General features: G+C 41.9%; 1 protein-coding gene across 2 annotated transcripts in view; it reads left to right on the top strand.

The window, feature by feature from the left end:
- The first annotated feature begins 2502 nt into the window (after positions 1 to 2502).
- gulp1a (GULP PTB domain containing engulfment adaptor 1a) overlaps positions 2503 to 6200 on the top strand; it is a 75648-nt gene continuing 71950 nt past the window's right edge. The window contains exon 1 of one of the 2 annotated variants that reach the window (XM_026294725.2): positions 2503 to 2660. The gene's annotated coding sequence lies outside the window, so the exon portion shown is untranslated. The remainder of the gene's footprint in view (positions 2661 to 6200) is intronic. The other variant, XM_026294723.1, reaches the window with a different exon arrangement.

Here is a 6200-nt window from a genome sequence, read left to right as displayed (position 1 = left end):
GCTGGACCCAGCAATGGAGCGTGGGGGTGTACCAGCTTCAGCCAGACCCCCAAGAACAGAAGGATTCATCAGAGGTGGGAACAACTGAATATCGTCCATGTCCCTGTCAGTGGCGGACTGTCCCTGGACCCACGACAACGTGTGGTCACCGCAACCGCCAACAGACTCAACAGCCTGATTGTCAACTGTTGCCGCTCCGATGTCTACACAGGACAAGGTGGACTCTTGGTGATCAAACACCAGCGAACCACGACCACACTTCTAGCTGGACAGACAGCAACATCCCAGTGAGCAACATCCAAGGGCAAAAGGTTAACCAACAGAAGAAGGTTGCGATGCACCACACTCTCATCCCCTTCCCTGTCTCTGATGCGGTATATATACACCAACCCCCTGGGATCCCAAAACTGACCCCCATAACTGTTTTTCCAGTTAGTGCACTACAACAGTTAACATAAACAGAATACGGGTCTGATGCATTGGTGAGGGTATTGCTAACACTGCCCATGCTGCCACTCTTGTCGCACGTGTTGGCTGGTTTAAAGCCGCACTGGAGGCAGGATGACTGGACGTGTCAGAATTGTGGTGGCTTTGTGGACATTCACGCCTCTCATGTCCAGGGTTGAAACAACTGAAGCACAACCTGTATAGTCTACAGTGCGCATTGGTTGTGTGCGCATTTGAGCTACAGACTTTACATGATGACTATGAGTATTTTGATGGCCAGAGAGACGTTTGGGCTGCTCGAGGTACCCATTACGGGCGCCTAGGGACGTGGAACACAAGGATAACACCTTGTCAAACATAGCCACCATCTGTCGACTGGTCGAGTCCACCACTGGGGAACAGGGGACTGTTGGAGACGAGGCTGCAACCCGAACAATGGGTGATGGAGATGAAACAGCAGACTGCTGCGAGAAGACAGAGGCCCCAAGTGGGCGAGACTGGCAGGTGGATACTGCAGAGGGCACAGAATGAACAGTTTACAGGGCAGGCTGTGTAACACAGGGGCTAGACGGATCAGGACCATGACATGGCTCAGTCAAATGCACAGAATAATGAGACAAAACATTAGACCTTCTCAGGTTTCTCATATGTCTGGCTAAATGGTCCTGCACCTCCGCCACAGTCCACTCCTCAGGAGCCATCAGCTGTAAAAACAAGGCTAAGCTGGGGTTGGGGCAGTGATTGATGAACATCATCACGACCTCACTGTCGGGATCCTCCACCAACTTCCCTCGTCCGTGAAATCACTCCGCAGCAGCATCGATGGCTTTATTCAGAAGAATCCAATAGTCCATTGCATTTTCACCTGGTCGTGGCACAGTGCTATAAAAGTCTCATCAGCAGGTTGGAAAATGTTAGATCACTAAAGTTGTTTTTCAGTATGCCAAACACAGCAGTCAATCGTTCATCCCCACTCACTTCGGGTCGGCAGCGCAGTGACACTTTGACTACGTCTCTGGCCTTGCCAGTCAATCTGGACATTAACAGGGCAAACATTTAATCCAAACAGGAAAAGGGCCGCGGGCATATTCACACATACAATACAAAATATAACCTCAGTAACAATTTTACATATAACATTGCACATAACCTCAACAATGATCTCGCATACCTGATACCCAAAACAAAACATAAATACTCTGCTCGACAGCTCCTCTCTCCCAGCGGTTCTGAAAAGGAAAGGGGAGAAGAAGGGGCTTGCTCGCCTTTTACAATGTGGATCCCACCGAAGAAGAATAAACATTTCACATTAACTTGAGTGCGAGCCCTAGCGGATTGGAGGTCTTACTAGAGAAGTATGTTACGCTTGAAGTTGAACATTATTTTGTGTAATTAATAACATTAAATCACTTATTAACCTGGTAACATAAAGGTTACTAATATTTATTTATTAAAAATGATTTAACCCCAATACCACTTTTTACAGTGTAGTTTTAGATGCCTCTTTATCTAACATAGGCAATTTAGATATAACAATTCCTAAACACTGCCTGATAAAGCTATAGGATGACCAAACTTATTTATTTATTTATGTAAATACAGTAGGTTGTGATTTCATACATATGCAAGGTAGCCAATGACATCGTCTAATCAGACGCTTTAATGGAAAAAAGCAGGCCTTACCTACTTTCTGTAGAAAACACCTGGTGACATTGCTGAGGCGCTGTCACGACTTACTTTTTTATATTCCTTATAGAGAATTAAGTAATAGAAATTTCCAGGCTAGCTAAGGTTAATACAGTATGTAAATACCTGACTAACTTATCCCACACTCTGCCCTATTACCAAAGACAAAAGACACTGACAAGCTGATTTCAGGAAATCATTTAGCCAGAAAGACAAAGAGTGCGGGACTTCACAGACATCAACTTGGTGTGTATTTTAAAATGTCACTGAAGTTTTCTTTGTCTTTGTTTGTGACAGGGCAGCCCCTGTGATGTGGTCTCTCCCCTCCTCTTCCATGTATTATTCAAGTTGCCAACCAAGCAGACGGAGCGCCTGTTGACGTCAGCACAGAGCAGCTGTAGAGGACGGAGCAGGAGGAGAGGGAATGAGACTGCTGGATGTGGAGCTCGGACTGCGGCTAGCTGAGCACACACCGTGGGCTTATTTTTTCCTTCTCCGGGACTTTTCGGACTTCATCTTGCTCAGGAGTAAGTAAAAAGGCGGCCTGCTGTTGGTCGTCTCGTTGAGAGCTGAGATTGCTTTAGAGCAGCTTTGAGTTAATGTTCGCTGTCGACTTTCGCGGCCGCTGGCAACAGTCTTTTGTTTATTGGAGCACACTTTCGCTTGTTGTTTAACGGTACCATTAAAACTCCAAGTTGACACTGTTGCTGAGAACATCTCAGTCCTTGTCATCTTGTTATATTCTGCAGTGCAGTACATTTGTGTTAAATTCACTTCGGACCTAACGGGAAACTTTGTTGCGCAAGTCCATGCAAGGTGGACTGTGAGCAAACACGTCGAGTTTGCGCTCTCTTCTTAGGCATGGAAATCTTCTACCTTTTTACCCAGTCGTCACTTTTATGTAAAACGCGGCGGATATCTGCGTATGAACTCGTTGTGACACAGTTATTGACATTTTGACTGCTCGCTGTTGGTCGCAATAATGCCATTTGTTTTCGCGGTGACCTTCGGTATAGTTTGTCACTGCGGTTCATGATGGAGCTACATATTGGCGTACAACAACAACTGTCTACGTACACTGTCTGTATCTACAGTAAAGATAAAGAAGAAAACGGGACCTGCTTTACGGTGCTGTATGTCTGTTCCGCTCTCTGGCCAAATATTAAATATCTTCTGAGGCACTGTTTTGTACTTTCTGACCATATGTGTGTGTGTGTGTGTGTGTGTGTGTGTGTGTGTGTATTTGAGGAGGGAGAAAAGTCTGTCTGCAGGCATTTCACGGCCTATGAATCACTGCTTTCTGTGATTGTGAAATAAATGTTTTGGAAAGACTTGTTGAAGTCAACAGTGATCACTGATTCACAGATATATATTTTTGTTTTCTAGTGTGTCTCTGAGCGGGTTATTGCTGTAATAGCCATTGAACGAACAAGCTGTGGATTTTTTCAGCCACTGGTGGCAGTAAATGAATAGCAGCTCTCCAAGTGGCTCATATTGTATGCTGTAGAAAATCAGCATGAATTAGCCTTGAGGCTTCTGCAAATTGCATTTCAGGGGGGCCTTTTTCAGGTTCCTAGTATTCTGCCAGAACTAAAACAATGTGGTCATGGCAGTCTGACTTTCAGCACAGTTAAATAAAGGTCATTTAAGTTGACAAAGTCTTACTCAGCTTAAACTGTCTTGGCACCCAGTGTGTTGCAACCCTGGTTTTATGGGCTTGGATGAGCTTTTGGTCACCACAAAGTATTAAAACAGTGGGGTTGTCTTGTGGAAGTAAGTCAGCTGTCAGTTGTGTGCAGATGTCATTGATTCAGCTGCATTTGAAATAGGTAAGTTTCTTCCTAATTTATTGTAGACATAAATAGTGCCCAGATCCTAAAACTGAGAACTGCTGACAATGTTGTAAATCTGTGAATACACACATTTTAGAAGTGGAAACAAATCTAATACAAGTTTCCTGTAATTAATATTTGCTTGAGAATACAATAACAAGCAGATTTAACAAAACAATGTTTTATGACACATATTTGGAGGAATTTTGGCACATCATTGCTTTTCTTTGCTTGGCATGTCCTACAGTTTTATACCATTTTCATGATACTCAAAAATGCAATCATTTGATATGTCAGTGGTACTATATATATTTTATGGGATATTTTATGAAAAAGAAATAAACACAAATTAATATTTTATGTGTTTCAGCACATGGCGAATATCTGTATATGCTCTATGTTTCGTTGGTGTTTCCAGTTACGTTGGTTCCTTAACAGCAGGTAAATATTAGTTGCAGCATAAAGCACCGTTAAGCATTTAGTCTGAACTCTTATTTCCTCTGTATTCAACAAGTGAACAATACTGTTCTTTCTTTGAATATAAATTAGTATAAAATGCGGAATATAAGCTAAAAATCCTCCACAATTTATGGTGTTATTATTTTTGCATATTTCGAAAATAATAGCTGTCTCACTGGTGACCTGTCCAGGGTGTACCCCTGCCTTTCACCCAAAGAGAGCTGGGATAGGCTCCAGTAAATCCCCATGACTAGGGCTGCACTAAATACTCAAGTAAATCAATGAATTCGATTAAAAAAATTGTTGAGGCAAATTCTTTGCCTTGAGTATTAGTTTAATTACTATCACTTGCATTATTGGACCTGCTACGCATAGGGATCATTGATCAGTGATCACACGGACCATAATCACTGTCGCACAACGCATTTCTGTATCAAAAGTTGGCGCTATGGCAGAGAGACAAACCGTCTGTAAAAGGCAGAAGATGTCCAAAGTTTGGGATCATTTCAAACTTAAAAAAGATGACAACACGGTGCAATGTGTGTATTGTAAAGTAGAACTGGCGAACCACAACAACACTTTGTCAATGCTTCAACATCTGAACTGAAAGCATCTGGTTGTGAACCAGACCGGCTCACTCAGTGGAGCTGACACTCGGTAATGTCATTTTAAGGTAACATGTTGTTTACACAATAGAATTATTGTTTATAAATGCATAAGTCAGTTTCATCCAATTATTCGAGTAATCACTGAAATATTCAGTACAATACTCAACTCCAAAAATGATCGATAGGTGCAGCCCTACCCATGACCCTAATTAGGAATAAGCGGGTATATATAATGGATGGATGAATTGCTGTCTCATCTCGCTAAGTATTTACTGTCAGCAGATTTTAAACTAAGTACAGACTTACACTTTAAAGATCACTTTGAGCACAAGCAGGGCAGGAACAGGATATCTGCTTACTAATTCGTTTGTACTGTTGGTGTTAACAAGACATTGCCTGATATCTGCAGATGTGTCATATTTCAAACTAATAGAGTAAAAGTGACAAATGTCTTTGGGTTTTGGACAGTTTGGTCATTTTAAGATATGGTCTTTCAGTTTTGTTTTTGATAATTGGCATAAACAATAATGGAAATTAGTTGTATTAAAAATTCAGTTTTCTTCCAACAATAGCGGTGGTGCTCTGTTTCATTTGAGCCTGTAACGAATCCCTGTATGTATGTATGTGTGTAGCTCACACATCTGAATGACTTGTGTGATTCTATGAGGCAGTGTGGTTAAATGTGTTTTATTTGGAGGCTGAACAACACATTATATAGTGTTTTTGTGTTGGCATGTTAGTTCACATCATTCATGTTTTGTTGAACATGCTGAGAATGAGGCTGCTTTCAACTGATAGGTGCAGGTGACTTGTTAGAATGTGCTGCACTGCATGTGTGTGAGCCTTATGTCCGTCAGTATTTATTTATGACAGTTGCAGAATTGGTTTATCACCTCTGAGCAATTATTAAATCTTGGCAAATTAAAAAATCGTATATCGCTGCTGTATTGCTGATAGTGCTTATGTTTACCACTCATTTCCTTCAGATGGCTTAGCAGATATATCATCTATCAGTGCAAAATCGCACAGCGACTGATAACATCACCATCAGCCCTTGCTTCCCATTTTTCACTGTCACCAAAAACTGTATTACGACAGGTTCATCTTTTCAGCTAGAGCTGTTTGTTGTCAGATTGCTAAAAAGCTGAAGTGACTTCATCCTCATGTT

This window comes from Mastacembelus armatus, chromosome 21, assembly GCF_900324485.2.
Source record: "Mastacembelus armatus chromosome 21, fMasArm1.2, whole genome shotgun sequence".
NCBI lineage: Eukaryota > Metazoa > Chordata > Actinopteri > Synbranchiformes > Mastacembelidae > Mastacembelus > Mastacembelus armatus.
The sequence above is the reverse complement of the archived record's forward strand: the minus strand, read 5'-3'. Positions and strand labels throughout refer to the sequence as shown.